The following is a 17,011-nucleotide window of genomic DNA, read 5'->3' as shown; positions in this document are numbered from 1 at the left end:
TGTTTATCTGCAGTTAGTTACACGAATTCAGTTATGGGATGAAATCGGATAGGGATGAGCGGGTTTAAGAGTTTTAAGAGTTTAAGAGTTTTAGCCAAATGCATTATAATATAGTATAGATATATATATATATATATATATATAAACGAATTCTAGAAAATGTCATTTGTATGATGACATGTGATTTACACGAAACATTGATCGTGCGATGATATGTTGATACATTATCACATGTAATTAACTTCAAAAGGATCCATTGAAGATTTGACTTGTAGAACAACCAAAGAGATAGATGTAAGGGGTTGTTCATTTGTGGCTTAATAGAGAGTATAGCCTATATGGCTTATTCGCTCAACCAAAACTAGTTGTTCAGTTGTGGCTTATTTGCTCAACTGATGACTTAATTGGCCAACTAGAATTCAAATACAAACTATGTAACTAGTACAAACTATGCAAACTAATCAAGTAAAAAATTTATAGAAATTGTGAGGATTCATTTATTATGATATGATCAGAGTTTATTCATTATGATCAACTATTTAAATTATGAAACAATTAGCAATATTTATGAAATCAAATATTCATTATATAAAATGAATGATTGAGATTGATTTATATAGTTTGTACTAATTAGAGGGTTTAAAAAAATGTTTCTAAAATGGGTGAAAGTTGGAACATTCCCAAGTCTATTGTTAGCAGCAGAATTGTAGGGATGGTGATTTGCCCCGACCCGGTGGGGAACCCGGTTCACCCTACCCGAACAAGGAATCAACACATTTGATAAATACCAATAGAGACACATAAATACATTAAAATGAACATTTTTGACATGTGTAACAGTTTTCACAAAGCAACTTAAACTCACTTTACTAGGTTAAGTTAAACTTATATTCAAAACTCATCTCTAGCTTCCAAAAATGGAGAAGACTTAATATCCACAAGCATTTAACTTTAGAAAATGATTTTGAACAGTAGAAAAAAGAAATGAAATATGTCTTTTTACAAATATATTATTTAAAAATATGTTCTTTTATTTAAAAGTTTCAGTAGTTTTGTGATTTTAATAATTTTTTTAAAGAGTTTTAATTTCTTTCTTTTTCTTTCTTCCCACGTCTGGAAGAAAAGTTTTGGCAGGAAAAATGTGGTAATATTTCCTTTCCTTTCCTTTCTCTCCTAAAAAAGTTCCAAGAACACGATTTTTCTTTGTAAAAAAGGTTTCGAGAACATAACGTAAATATCTAAATTTTCAGGTTTAGGGGTCGTTTACCAAACGCTTACCCCGGTAAGCGTTTACCAAGTCATGTTATCTTACCGGATGAATACAATAAATACCAAAAATCCTACCCGGTAAGAGGGAGACAATGACAGAGAGTCTTACCCGGTAAGTGAGGGCAACGACTCTTACCATGGTAAAGACTTACTGGGTAAATTGTTGCATATGATATCGTTTTGGTGGACTAAAGTCTTACCCGATAAGTAACTGGTAGTATTAGATTTTACCGGTAAACGTTTATCGGTAAGTGTTTGGTAAACGACCCCTATCTAAAAATGCAATGCATTGGTCTTTAATTATATATATATATATATATATATATATATATATATATATACAAGTTTAACCAAACATGTTTTTAATTTTATTATATATAATAATAAAAAGCAATTGTTCAACAAAGGTTGACACCAAAAACCAATTCAACCCTTTCATGTAAACACCAACACCACAAATTTTCTAAGTCAAATAAAGATCATGTTACTTTTAAATCACTTTTACAATTAAATATGCTTTAAATTATTATTTATTCATTTATTTTAAGTAAGTCATACTTTATTATTTTATAATTTAGCTAAAGGATAAAATTGTCATTTTCATTTAATTCAACATATGAAATAAACAATAATTTAGTTTAATATACACATACAATTTTATTCATACTAGAAAGGTATTCGTACAATGCAACAAAATACATCTCCATTTTAATGTTTCATTTTTTCTTTTGTCTTAGTTGATGTTATAATACAGTTTTATGTGGTTTTGAGAAAACGATAATATTTTTATTTTTTTAATAAAATATAAATATGAAGATATACTATAAAAAATTAAAAAAAAGTTATTGATATTAGTACCAAACTATATATTTAAAATTTCTCATTTTTTGTGTATTACTTTAACTCCTTTTTTTAAAAATTTTGGTTTAATAATATAATTTTCTATAAAGATAATAATTAATTAGTTTGTTAGAACTCAATGATTATTCTAATTATATTTTATATTTTTTTATATATAAAATGAGATATTTATCATTTATTTGATTATGTTTATCTGTAGTTAGTTACACGAATTCAAACATGAAGCTTTAATAAGTTGTACTTACGCATAATTTACTTGTAATATTGAATTTTAAGTAATATGCATCAATAAACAGTACGTCATGCTTAAAAAATGGGTTTTAAGAGTTCTTGTCAAATGCTTTATAAAATAGTATACATAAGACTTGGGGGTTGTTTAGTTGGTCTTTTTATCAAATCTTGTATAGAAAAAGTTGTTCGTGTGGATTAATCAATTTTTATAGATTGGGATTTTTTTTTTGTTTTCATGGATGCAATGAGTATGTTTTTTAATTGGAAGGAATACGTTTGGAAAATACTTGACTTTTTGAATAAAGCTCCCCCTTAAGAAGCTTATTGATAAACTACTTTCTATATCATTAAGACATTACCAAATAGTCAGTCATATATAACTGACTATATAAGTTATGAATCTCATTAAACTGCTAACAAACAAACTTTAAATAAAAAAACAACCAAACAACCCTTGGCTTATTTTTTGATAAGCTTGTTTGGTATGTCATAAGAGTATCTCTAATAGATTCTTTAAAAATGAGAAATTGAAGATTTTGACAAATTTTTTGCTCCAACAGATTTTTCAAATGGAGAAAGTAGAAAAATGATGTGAAATTCTTTAAATTTGAAGAATTCTGCAAAAACAATTACCATCAGAGAGAAGCAGATATTTATTATATTCCATCAATAAAGTTTTTTGAAATTAAATACTTATTACAGAGATAAATAATATTTTATTGGATGAATAAAATATTTTTAATATTAGAATTAGTTTTGTAATCTTCAAAATAAAAAAAGTTGTTTTGAATTTCAGTTCTTCATTTAAAAAAATAATTAAAATTAGTTATATTTTACATTATTTACCAGTTTTTATTAAATATGATTAATTTATCAACTAACAACTAATTTATCAGCTAATATCTAGTTTATTAGATAGTTTGTTAACCATGTTTTTTTTGGCTTTATTTTAAATAATCACCGAATTGATTAAATTATAACTAGAAGGGTACTCGTGCAATGCATCGAAATAAATATTCATTTTAATGTTTAGTTTTTATTATTTGTCTCTATCGATATAAATACGACTTTATGTGGTTTTGAGAAAACGATAATGTATTTTTTTATTAATATTAAATTAACTATGTAATAGTTCTCGTTTTTTTAGTATAACTTCTTTAATTCAAATTTTTATTATAATTTAATTTAAGTCTAATAATAAAATAATTTATTTTTGATTTAATAATATAATTTTTATTAAAGATAATAATTAAACATTCGGTTAGAAACTCAATGATTATTTTAATTTTCTATATTTAAAATAGATGTTTATCTTGTATTGATTATGTTTATCTACAGTTAGTCACACGAATTTAAAAATGAAGCTTTAATAAGCTGTGCTTGTGTAAAATCACTTGTAATCTTGAATTTTAAGCAATATACATCAATAAACAGCACTTCATGCAAAAAAAAAATGATTTTAAAAGTTTTTATCAAATGCTTTATAATATAGTATAGATATATTTATTTATTTACATTTGGTCATAATTTTTTAAACATATTATAATAATAATAATAATAAAGAAATAAGGGAATAAAAATATATGGTGTAAATATTGAATGAAACGTAGACGTTGGGGAGACTTTACTATTAAAAGGGCTGCTTTTTCCGGTGTTCCTGCAATTTCTTTGCTAAGCAAAAATATTTAAATTAAAACAATACCAATTAATTAATTAATTAATTGATTAATTAATTAATTAATTGAGGTCATTAAAATACGAAGCAGCCACGCAATCAGTGCATTTCCTTGTCTTTTCCTGCTTAAAATTCCATTTTTTTTTAAAACTCAACTTGGATGGCTTGCTTTAAATTTTCCATGTTTAATATAAAATATTTATATTAATTAATTAATTAAATAAATAAAGTTTCTTCCATAAATGGTTACAATTTTTTCAAATGCAATTAAATTTATTAAAAAATAAAGAATTTACGGGAAAGACACCGAGAGCTTCTGCAAAAAGCAGAACCATCCTGAAAACAAGCAGAAACGAAACAAAAAAAACTTCGAATAAAACCAGACAAAAAAAATAAACTGACAAAAGAAGCGAAGACCACCCGTGGCCATACCATGAATTACTAGCGACTAAATAGGCTAATAACTATGGCATAGTCATGAACCCGAGTTCGAGCCCTGTGAAGGGAGTGTTGGCGACATTTAAGTGGGGCCATGTTTAGCCTCCAAATTTTGGCGGGGATTAGTCGGGCTTTGGCCCGGACACCCTTACAAAAAAAAAAGACTAATAACTATGAAAGAGACGTCAAAAAGGTGAAATAAGCTGAAGATCATATGAAATACAGTCTTTCTGAATTCTTCTCGTAACCTGGTCATTAGATTTAATTTGTATACATGCAAATAACAGGTCTGCAGATGGAGGTTTACTCCGAAAAATCACTTGGTTACGGTGTTCTCGTATCATATAAGTCGCAAACCAGAGTGTAGCTTGCCAAACTGATTTCAGCCAAGAAGAAGCCAGAGATCCACCTGGATGAGTTAAAATATGTTAATACAAGAACATCTCCAACTGTTATGCTATAGTTTTTCTATGATAGAGTACGAAAAGTTAAATTCTCTAGAAAAATTACATCCCCAAGACCTGTTGTGCACATTAAAAGAAAAGAGATCATGTAACATAATATTATAAGCTGAATCCCTCTTTATCAAGCTTCCTGATGGTACTCCAAGTCCCGCCCGAATAACCCATCCCCCTCTCGAGACAAGACCCCCGTTAGGACCAAACAGGGAAGAAATAACCTCTTGCCATAACCCCTCGGTGTTCGGTTCTAAATCTCCACCACCATTTTCCGAGAAGGGCTAAGTTAAGAGCCCTAATTAAGACTTCCGATACCAAGCCCGCCATGCTTTTTGCTATTAACGGTTGAGTTCCAAGCAACCCAGAAGAACCTCGCCTGAATGCTTTCGAGAATTTTAATCACCTCTTTGGGAACTTTTTAGATTAAGAACAAATACAACCCAAGGCTTCCAAATACCGCATTGCAAAGAATTAATATGCCTCCAAAAGAAAGATTTTTGGCTTTCCAACTAGAAAGTTACCATTGCATCATCTCATTTCTGGCGGATTTTTTCGCCGGAAAATACAAATCCGTCAGAAATTCCGTCGAAAATTGTATTTAGCGACGGGGGGATTTCCGACGGCTAAATCCGTTGGAAAGTTGTTTTTCCGACTACTCTATTTTCAGTTTTTACGGTTAATCCAATAATAACATACATTTTCTTTTACGGTGTTGACTCGATTTTCGATATCCTGTAATGAATTAGTACAGGAACTTATGGGTAAGCCGCGTGCAAAATAAAACTAACAGTAAAAAGATATTTAAATATAGGCAACATCAGATATTCAAATAGCTTCAATTTTCTCCTACTTCTACGTTACTTTGTTATTTGAAGACTTTAACTGTACCATACCTGTTATTATTCAGTAATATTATTTTCCGTTTTCATAGTCGTCTTTACGATTTAAGTTTTTAGAAAAAGATTCTTATTGGGATCACCCGAAACTGTATGGAATTTTTGAAACCTTTTTACATTACAATAAATAATATTTATTTATTTAGTATTAAAATCACGTTTTATATTTTTCTAATATCAAATGGGTTGGTATTAGAATTTCAAAGATTCATTGTGTTTGGTTCCAAAAAGATATGAGCATAGCATTATTGAATCAATATAATAATTTATATTTAAAAAAAATATTAGATTTTAAAATAATATCTATATGATGTATTTAGTTGATTAAGTTTACAAGTTTTAATTTGTTATCATGTATATATATTACTGTTTTTTTATTAACCTAGATATCTAATCCGTTATGCGAGCCGACTAATTACAGATACTTTGCAGATAGTCCGGAGTCGCATGTTTTTTTTATGGATGATTGAAATGACTTATGATAAAGATAAATAACATCTGATAAATTGAGCGGAGTCCTCTCACTCTCGTAATGATGAAATAAGCCGAAGACAACTGCTATCACTACAACAAAATCGGTTTTTTATGACACTCCCAAATTTTAAATATACTAATAGACATCTTTATAGGACTTATTTTATAGGATCAAAAAAATAAAGTGTCTTATCTAAAGGTGTTGTAATAAGTTTATATAACGTTTTTTTGATGTTGTAATAAGTTTTTTTGGATACTTTTAATATAAAGCTTCTCATTAGCAACTTTATAAGACACTATTTAAAAAATTGTCATATAAAAACAAATGGCCTATAAAAAATTGAGTTTATAGGACACTTTCTCAAAAGTGTCCTATAAAATTGATAATGGGACACTTTATATTAAAAATGTTCTAAAAAACTTATTACGACGTTAAAAAACGTTATATAAACTTATTACAACACCTTTAGATTTGACACTTTATTTTTTAGTCCTATAAAGAGGTCTATTAGGACACTTGGGATTTGGGAGCGTCCTATAAAACCGATTTTGTTGTAGTGTATACTGATTTGTAGGGAACTTATTTATTTTTGCAAGTCTTTATTAAAAAACGAAAACTTTGCCATAACATGTTTCACGACGTAGATTGATAGTATCTAACAAAATTGAATATGATATGGTATTTCAGGTGGTGTTTGGTTCGAATAATGTTTTTTTTTATGAAAAAGTTAAATATATCAAAAGCGTTGGAATTTGAAGGACTCATATGTAATTGAAACAGGCTTGACCATTCATTTGATTAATAGGAATCAGAATGAGAATTTGTCAATTTGGTTTGTATAATGTTCAAACCCTAGATCACATCGAGATGGCAAGTTTCATGTAACACCCTCAAAGCCAAAAGCAATGGACTGACCCAATAACTTCGAATCCAACTTAAAATCACGGTGAAAGTTATTGGTAGCCCACTACTTGAGACTTATAAGCAGCTAATAATTCTCACATCTATCAATGTGGGATAGAGTTGTTACAAACTCTCCCACTAAAACTCCTGATGTCATCGTCACGCCTACCCAGAATCGTCCTCGTTGTCATCGGCAATATGGGATTAACCTAAGATGTTACAAACACCCCCTCTCGAGGATTCATCATACTCGATGAGGTTTTCCCCATCATCCCGATGGTACAAGGATTGACTCTGATACCATTTGTACACCCTCAAAATCCCTAAGCAATGGACTGGCCCAATAACTTCGAATCCGACTTAAAACCATGGTAAAAGTTATTGGTAGCCCACTACTTGAGACTTATAAAGAACTAACAATTTTCACATTCTATTCATGTGGGACGAGTTGTTATATTTCAATTGTAGTTGGTCAAGTAGAAGATGGCCTCTGACAATTGTAGGTGGCTTGACGAGGTTGGTCTAATAGAAGGTGGTCAGATAGTTGTAGCTGGTCTAATGAGGTTGCAGATCGATTATAAAAGGGTAGTGATTGCAAATAGATTTTAGGTCAATAGCTCTACAAGTTGATTTTAGATTGAGTATTAAGGGTATGATACTATTTTTCAAAAGTGAGCAAGGAAAGGAATTTCAGTTATTTACTAAAACCCTAAGGGGGCGTTTGGTTCGTAGAATGAAATTCGATGGAATTAGAATTCATCAAATGAATTTGATTTTGAGAGAATGAAATGGAATTTGACCATGCCTTGTGATTGCGTTTGGTTGCATGGAATTGGAATGAAATTCTTAACGAATTGGATTTTTTTTGTTTGGTTCACGGAATTCAACTTTGGAATCAGAATTAAATATCAACAAATGACCTTTTATCATTTTTGAATAACGGAATTGGACTACTGATATTGATAGCTAGTTATCTTGAATCGATTCCTTGATTACATATGTTGTCTATCGATCTCGTATAGATGGAGAAATTACGAGAGAGAGAGAGAGAGAGAGAGAGCGTACCAAATGAAGATTGAACTAGAGATCAATTAGATGAGATGGTAGACGCAACGTTGAATGAATATGGATTAGGGAAGGAATTTGTCGGAAAGGAATTGAAATCCGAGGGTATTGCCGTGGAATGTAAAATCTGTGAGTGAAGGAATTTATTGGAATTGAAAGGATTTCATCAGTTTTATTCCATGAACCAAACATTGTATTTTGAATTTGGTCAAAGGATTTGGCTATTCCAATTCCTTTCAATTCCATCCAAATCCATGAACCAAACAGCCCCTAAGAACATACCAAACATGAGAATAAATTTTGGTTAATAAAATTGAGCATTCCGGTTTCTTTAGATTCCATTGGAATTCAACGAATCAAACAAGGCCTTAACTAATTTGTGTTAGGGGGAAATTGAATAAAAAACAAACTTACTTTCATACAAGTTTTATTTACGGAAACATATTTTCAAACATGTTTTAGGGGTTGTTTACCAAATATTTACTCGGTAAGTGATTACCGGTAAAATTTAACACTATTATTTACTTACCGGGTAATATTTTAGTTCACCAAAACGACATCGCATGTAACAATTTACACGGTAAGCACTTACTGTGGTAAGAGTCATCGCCCTCACTTACCGGGTAAGACTCTTGGTCCTTGTCTCACTCTTACCGGGTAAGACTCTTGGTCCTTGTCTCACTCTTACCAGGTAAGATTCTTGGTCCTTACCATATTCATCCAGTGAGGTAATGTGACTTGGTAAGCGCTTACCTAGATAAGAGTTTGGTAAACAGCCCCTTAGGCTTTATAATTTAAGAAATAATAGAAAAGGAAAATACAGCTGTGGTCTTTGTGGTTTACGCAAAACTACAAAACATCCTTAAACTTTAGTAAGTACAATAATGATTGTTATAATTTGCATTTTCCTTTGAAAGTGGTCCCTTCTTCTAACTTCTTTAGTCAAAATGTAGTTAATTTAGGGGCATTTTCGTCTTTTTTAGTTTTTTACTCAATTTTCTTTAAATAAATATTTATTTAGAAAATAATTATATTATCTTAAACTTTGAGGGAAAAAAAATATGATGAACCCCCACCCGTTCCCGCTTGCTTTCCTACTGAACCACCATAAAATCTCTCTAATCGAGCAGAGTCCCATGCACCCGCTTAACCATATTTCGTAAGGAGGATTTTTTTATGAGTACGTAAGGTGCACCTATAAAATTCGGGGGGTGCTTCGGGATTAAGAAAAAGGAGGGGACCATATTACCTAAAAATCATGAGGAAACTTGGCACAACTCAAATTAAACTTTTCTAGTCGATCCCAAGCTGCATTCGTGTTCGTAGGACACACACTCGAAAAGAAGCTTTCACTAAGGGCCTTCTTCGTGAAGACCAGAAGCTCTGGAAGAGAGACCAGAGGGGCTCTGGTCCTGTGTCAAAATATATTCTAAGTCTGGTTGGTTCAACCAGAGGCTCTGGTCGTGAAGACCAGAAGCTCTGGAAGAGAGATCATAGGGGCTCTGGTCCTGTGTTAAAATATATTCTAAGTCAGGTTGGTTCAACCAGAGGCTCTGGTCATGAAGACCAGAAGCTCTGGAAGAGAGACCAGAGGGGCTCTGGTCCTGTGTTGAANGGCTCTGGTCATGAAGACCAGAAGCTCTGGAAGAGAGACCAGAGGGGCTCTGGTCCTGTGTTGAAATATATTATAAGTCTTTTTAGTAAAACCAACGGCTCTGGTCATGAAGACCAGAAGCTCTGGAAGAGAGACCAGAGGGGCTCTGGTCCTGTTTTGAAATATATTCTAAGTCTTTTTAGTAAAACCAGCGGCTCTGGTCATGAAGACCAGAAGCTCTGGAAGAGAGACCAGAGGGGCTTTGGTCCTGAATGACGAAATATTTTCTAAGTGTGGTTTAGAACCAGAGGCTCTGGTCGTGAAGACCAGAAGCTCTGGAAGAGAGACCAGAGGGGCTCTAGTCCTGGATGTTGAATTATTTTCTAAGTATGGTTTACAACCAGAGGGGCTCTGGTCAATACAACTAGAGGGGCTCTCGTCCTGAACGACTTAAGAGTCCAGAGACTCTGGTCAATACAACCAGAGGGGCNACCAGAGGGGCTCTGGTCAATACAACTAGAGGGGCTCTCGTCCTGAACGACTTAAGAGTCCAGAGACTCTGGTCAATACAACCAGAGGGGCTCTGATCAATACAACCAGAGGGGCTATGGTCCTAAAAGCGTTTGTGATATAGTTTTAAGATATATAGCTAGACGATACACCTTATGTCGGAACTCACGTTCCTATAATTTTAGTTGATGTRAGGAACGTTCTTAAGCATAGTTGACCAAGGTTGACCCTAGCCGACGTAGTTGACCATAAGTTGACTTTTATGTTAGCCTTTGGAAGAAATTAATCATCTATATGCTATTTGCTATTATAAATTGTAGGTTACCAGTCAGCGACGTTAGTTAAGCAATCTTCATTATCAGGTGAGTACATTATGCGATTTTTATGGGATATATACATGATTATTACAAAAGTATTTTATCCATGATATATGCATGATATGTTTATATGCATATGATGAAAACTTGATTATATTGATGAACATGATATTTAAATATATGCATGATATGAAAGGTGATGTTGAYGAGAAWGATTATGATGACTTGTTATTATCAATATGATATTCAAGTATGTGTATAATGTGAAAAAATGACGATGATGCATATGTGATTTATGTTGTCACTTGCATGAGATGTATGTTGCATGTCACGATGAGATTTGCATTAATGAGTGAGTATTGCAAATAAATGATATGCAACTAGTATGATTCGGCAAGATTCGTCCACCGTACGGGGTGAGTTGGACATGAAAGGAGGGCTTGCAATTCCGAGGTCTTGGAGTCCTCGTCCATAGAATACGCCACATACGCAAAGAAAAGTAACGAGCCGATGCCTCACTTGCAAGATAATAATTAAAATACACTAAAACACTGTTTTGTGTGTGCATGTGATCATGAAACCATATTGTATTCACTAAGCTTTTTGCTTATACCATACATGTATATATCTCAGGTATCAATTGTCAGTAGACGAGTTGAACGAAGAAAGACGAAACTATGTTTTGAATCATGCTTGACTAGATATTTAATTAGCATTGATTACGTCAAAGTATTTTACGCTTCCGCAATTATGTAACGAATTATGTTAAACATATTATGTGTGTTTGAAATTTTAAATTCGTATTTTGTTCAAGACATAAGTTATTAAGAATGACGTCACGGCACTCGAATGAAATAAAAAGAAAAATCGGGGCGTGACATTTTGGTTAATAGAATTGAGCATTCCGGTTTCTTTAGACTCCATTGGAATTCAACGAATCAAACAAGACCTTAATTAATTTGTGTTAGGGGCAAATTGAATAAAAAACAAACTTACTTTCATACGAGTTTTATTTACGGAAACATATTTTCAAACATGTTTTAGGGGTTGTTTACCAAATATTTACTCGGTAAGTGCTTACCGGTAAAATTTAACACTATTATTTACTTACCGGGTAATATTTTAGTCCATCAAAACGACATCGCATGTAACAATTTACATGGTAAGCGCTTACTGTGGTCAGAGTCATCGCCCTCACTTACCGGGTAAGACTATTGGTCATTGTCTCGCTCTTACCGGGTAAGATTCTTGGTCATTACCATATTCATCCGGTGAGGTAATGTGACTTGGTAAGCGCTTACCTGGATAAGAGTTTGGTAAACAGCCCCTTAGGCTTTATAATTTAAGAGATAATAGAAAAAGAAAATACAGCCGTGGTCTTTGTGGTTTACGCAAAACTACAAAACGTCCTTAAACTTTAGTAAGTACAATAATGATTGTTATAATTTGCATTTTCCTTTGAAAGTGGTCCCTTCTTCTAACTTCTTTAGTCAAAATGTCGTTAATTTAGGGGCATTTTCGTCTTTTTTAGTTTTTTACTCAATTTTCTTTAAATAAATATTTATTTAGAAAATAATTATATTATCTTAAACTTTGAGGAAAAAAAATATATCATATAAAAACTCTCCCCCCTTTTTCCCGGTGAACCCCCACCCGTTCCCGTTTGCTTTCTTACTGCACCACCATAAAATCTCTCTAATCAAGCAGAGTCCCGTGCACCCGCTTAACCATATTTCGTAAGGAGGGTTTTTTTTTTGAGTATGTAAGGTACACCTATAAAATTCGGGGGTGCTTCGGGATTAAGAAAAAGGAGGGACCATATTACCTGAAAATCATGAGGAAACTTAGCACAACTCAAATTGAACTTTTCTAGTCGATCCCAAGTTGCATTCGTGTTCGTAGGACACACACTCGAAAAGAAGCTTTCACTAAGGGCTATCATAAATATCTTTCCATCCCGAGCATGGGTTCAAGTCTATTTTTGGGTCTAAATCGGGTATAAAACCCAATTTTTCCAACAAAAAGTCTCTCGAAATCAACCAAGAATCATAAAAAATCCTCATAGACGGAATTTGGCTAAAAACACATCGAGAAGCTTTGCGGGTAATTAAAGATGCACCCGCTCCACAAAAATCATGGGTTTGCACCAACAACCATCATTATTACACCTAGATGAACCTACACAAGAACGAACCATCTACCTTGTTGAAGGTTCACCGAGCGGCAGGGCGATCTAATGTGTTAGAGATGGGGGGATGGGCCCCATTAAAAAAAAATATCTTTTCTCTTAGATTAAAGCAAATTTTTAACTTTCTATCATAGTTCCCTCTAGTAATTTCTTGTTTATTCCCACACCAACCAAAAAAAGTACCTCGAAATCAACCAAAAACCAAAAAAAAAATCTCTCGAAATCAATAAAAAGAAAACTTTAAAAATATCTTGAAACGGTAGAATTAAGTTAAAAACACATCGGACAACTTCACGGGCCTTTAATCTACCTTAAAGATGCCTCCACTAGGCAAAGATTCTGGATCCACCATTAGAAAGGGATGGTGGTGGTTGTGAAAGCATTGGATCTTGAGTTACAATGGTGTCGGTTCTTGAGTTGCGATGGTGTAGGGTGAATCGTATGGGTGTTACTGTTTGGGGAGGGCCGATAGAAACAACTAGGCTGGCAAGGGGATGGTTAGTTTTAGGGGTGCTCAAAAACCCGACCAACCCAACTCAACGTGAAATAACTCAATCTGAAGCAACCTGATGTCTAATGGAGTTGTAAAATTTTCAAACCGTAGGTATTTGGTTGATCTTGGGTTACTATTATTTGAACTCAACCCAAAACAATGAACCCGATATCTTTTTGTTTTTTGGATTTAATATGATTGTTGAGTTTATATTAATATATACATTAGACAATTACAATATCACGTACGTTCTTCATATATGCGTATTTTAAATCTAATTTTCCATCTCTATATAACTCATTCGTATATATGTTTAGTAACTGTGAACATATATATGTAAATTGAGAAAGTTAATTGAATTTGATATAAGAAGTATGAATAAGTTGTATCAAATAATTGGTGATGAAAAAGAAATTATGAGTAAAGAAATAACATATTCACGGTTAGAAAAATATTTTCATGTACCAAAGTACCAACCCGTACGGTTTGGGTTGGATTGGGTTAAAAAATTTCAAACCGCAAGCTTTAGGTTGGGTTGTTCAAATATCTTCAACCCGATTAATCCATCCCATTAGCACCCTTAGTTAGTTTAGGTGGTTGGGGTGAGCAGGGTCGTCCCTTAACATGTTAAATGTGAGATTTTGAACAGGGACCACGACACCACCATCGTAGCAAAATGCAAGTTGAAGTAACCGTTAGTGTACTTATTGAAGCTTAAGAATGTTGTTGTTCTTAGTTTTGTGTAAACCATATGGCCAAAATTTGTAGTGATTAAAGAAAATGATTTTAGTACATAGACGCTCACGAGTAAATAAAACTAGATGTGATTTAGATGACGTTTCCCAAACTATTTACTTTCGGAGATTCAAATTATAGACTATTAACGCATCGTTTGACAAACATAAATTAACTTATTTTTCGGGTACATGTTTGGATGAACATAACCTAACTTATTGAAACGCTAGCTAGTTAGAGTAGCTTATGATCAGCATTTTGTCGTTTCCTCCAATTATAACCGTAATTAATATTAATTATAAATAAAAACTAATTATTAGTAAATAAAAATAAAATTAATTATTATTAATTAATTAATATTAACTAATAGTAACTATTATTAGTGAAAAATCATTAATTAATTTTTATTATACATTATTCATTATTATTTTAATTATCATCCGTAATATTTTAGTCCATCAAAACGACATCGCATGTAACAATTTACATGGTAAGCGCTTACTGTGGTCAGAGTCATCGCCCTCACTTACCGGGTAAGACTATTGGTCATTGTCTCGCTCTTACCGGGTAAGATTCTTGGTCATTACCATATTCATCCGGTGAGGTAATGTGACTTGGTAAGCGCTTACCTGGATAAGAGTTTGGTAAACAGCCCCTTAGGCTTTATAATTTAAGAGATAATAGAAAAAGAAAATACAGCCGTGGTCTTTGTGGTTTACGCAAAACTACAAAACGTCCTTAAACTTTAGTAAGTACAATAATGATTGTTATAATTTGCATTTTCCTTTGAAAGTGGTCCCTTCTTCTAACTTCTTTAGTCAAAATGTCGTTAATTTAGGGGCATTTTCGTCTTTTTTAGTTTTTTACTCAATTTTCTTTAAATAAATATTTATTTAGAAAATAATTATATTATCTTAAACTTTGAGGAAAAAAAATATATCATATAAAAACTCTCCCCCCTTTTTCCCGGTGAACCCCCACCCGTTCCCGTTTGCTTTCTTACTGCACCACCATAAAATCTCTCTAATCAAGCAGAGTCCCGTGCACCCGCTTAACCATATTTCGTAAGGAGGGTTTTTTTTTTGAGTATGTAAGGTACACCTATAAAATTCGGGGGTGCTTCGGGATTAAGAAAAAGGAGGGNTATATATAATGATTATTTAAAATCATAAATTAATGGAGACCTATTTTTCTTCTAAAATTTGTGTTAACGAATCCAAAAACAATTTCATTAAATTAACATATTATATTATTAAATATTTGTTAATTTTTTAAAATATCATTTTTCGTCATTTTACTGTATGTGAGCTACATTTTATTGTTAAAAATAATTTGTTTATCAGCTCTTAGTTAGTCTACCAGTGATTAGTTAGCTTATTAACTATCAGCTAGTTTATCAGTTATTATATAATTTATCTACTAGTTTATCAAACGTAGTCTAAATAAACATTTTTAAAACTATAAACACTTAACTTTTTAAATACATTTTCCAAAATAATAATTAAATGCATATATGTTATTTCATATAATTTCGACATTTTGAAATATTTTGAGTAAAAAATAAAATAATAATTAAGATGAAATAAAGAAAGCAAATGTAAACCACCTCCCAACTGCTCCACACTCCATCTGACCTCGATGCTGGCTTCTGGCTCCACATGATATTTCCTGAATTTTTAAATAAATATTATAATCATATGATATCGAAAGTATATCAAAATATATGTTAAATTAAAGATAATAATATGAATATTTTTTGATGTAATTTGTTTTATTCTTGTTTTTTTTTTTTTTGTATTTTACTGATTTTTTATTTAAAAGTTAAGAGAAGATACTTATGATCTTTTGGATTGGTTATTTAAAATAACTTATATTTTTTTATAAAAACACTTATCAATTTATTAGAGGTTAGAAATGTTTAACTTATTAAAAAACTTTTTATTACCGATTTGACACCAGTATAAGTTGTTTATCCAAACACTCAAAAGTGTTTATTGTCGGTGTCACACCGGAATAAGTCAATAAGTTGTTTTTATAAGCAATCCCAAACGCCCCTTAATCTCTCTCTCTCACACACACACACACATATAGGGTCCAATCAAGGGAAAACTCGATTGTTTGTGATAACTGTGAGATTCAACCTCAACCACACATTATTAATAATCAATGGTTATTATTAAACATATTAATTTTGGTAACTATTCATTAATTTTGATAATTATTCATTAATTTTCAAATAATTTAAATTTACTGATAATATATAGAAGTAAATTAGTATTTTTTTTAAATCTCTCTACTCTCTCTCTCTCCGACCAAGAATTTTTAACACTAAAACACAAAATAAATATGATACACGTTGTGATACCCAATAATTTATAACATTAAGACACAAAACCAATTGTGTTACACATTGTGATACCACTGTGATAACGTTTTGAAACCACTGTGGTAACATTTTGATACATGGGTTGACAATAGATGTGATCTGAGTCTTAGGCTACACACAACCACAATGTGATACAATTTTGTTGAGATAATTAAGGAAACTGAATTTTTGATAATTAAGGAAACTAAATTTGATAACTATTAAATAAGAAAAATATTTAAATTATAATTAATCATTTTACTAAAACACCTTTACCTATTAATTAAGGTAATACAATTAATATCATAAAATGATTGGCTCATCTTGGACCTCACGATTACCACAAACTAATTAGTTCTTATTTGATTAGTTCCCTATATATATATACTAGAAGCGTACTCGCGCAATGCAGCGAGATACATCGTGTTTTTAATATTTAATTTTATTCTTTATCTCAGTCGATGTTATAATATGGCTTTATGTGATTTTGAGAAAACGATGATGTTTTTATTTTTGAATAAAATATATGTTTGACGAT

Source organism: Cynara cardunculus (genome assembly GCF_001531365.2).
Source record: "Cynara cardunculus var. scolymus isolate 2C chromosome LG 8, CcrdV1, whole genome shotgun sequence".
Lineage (NCBI taxonomy): Eukaryota > Viridiplantae > Streptophyta > Magnoliopsida > Asterales > Asteraceae > Cynara > Cynara cardunculus.
The sequence above is the reverse complement of the archived record's forward strand: the minus strand, read 5'-3'. Positions refer to the sequence as shown.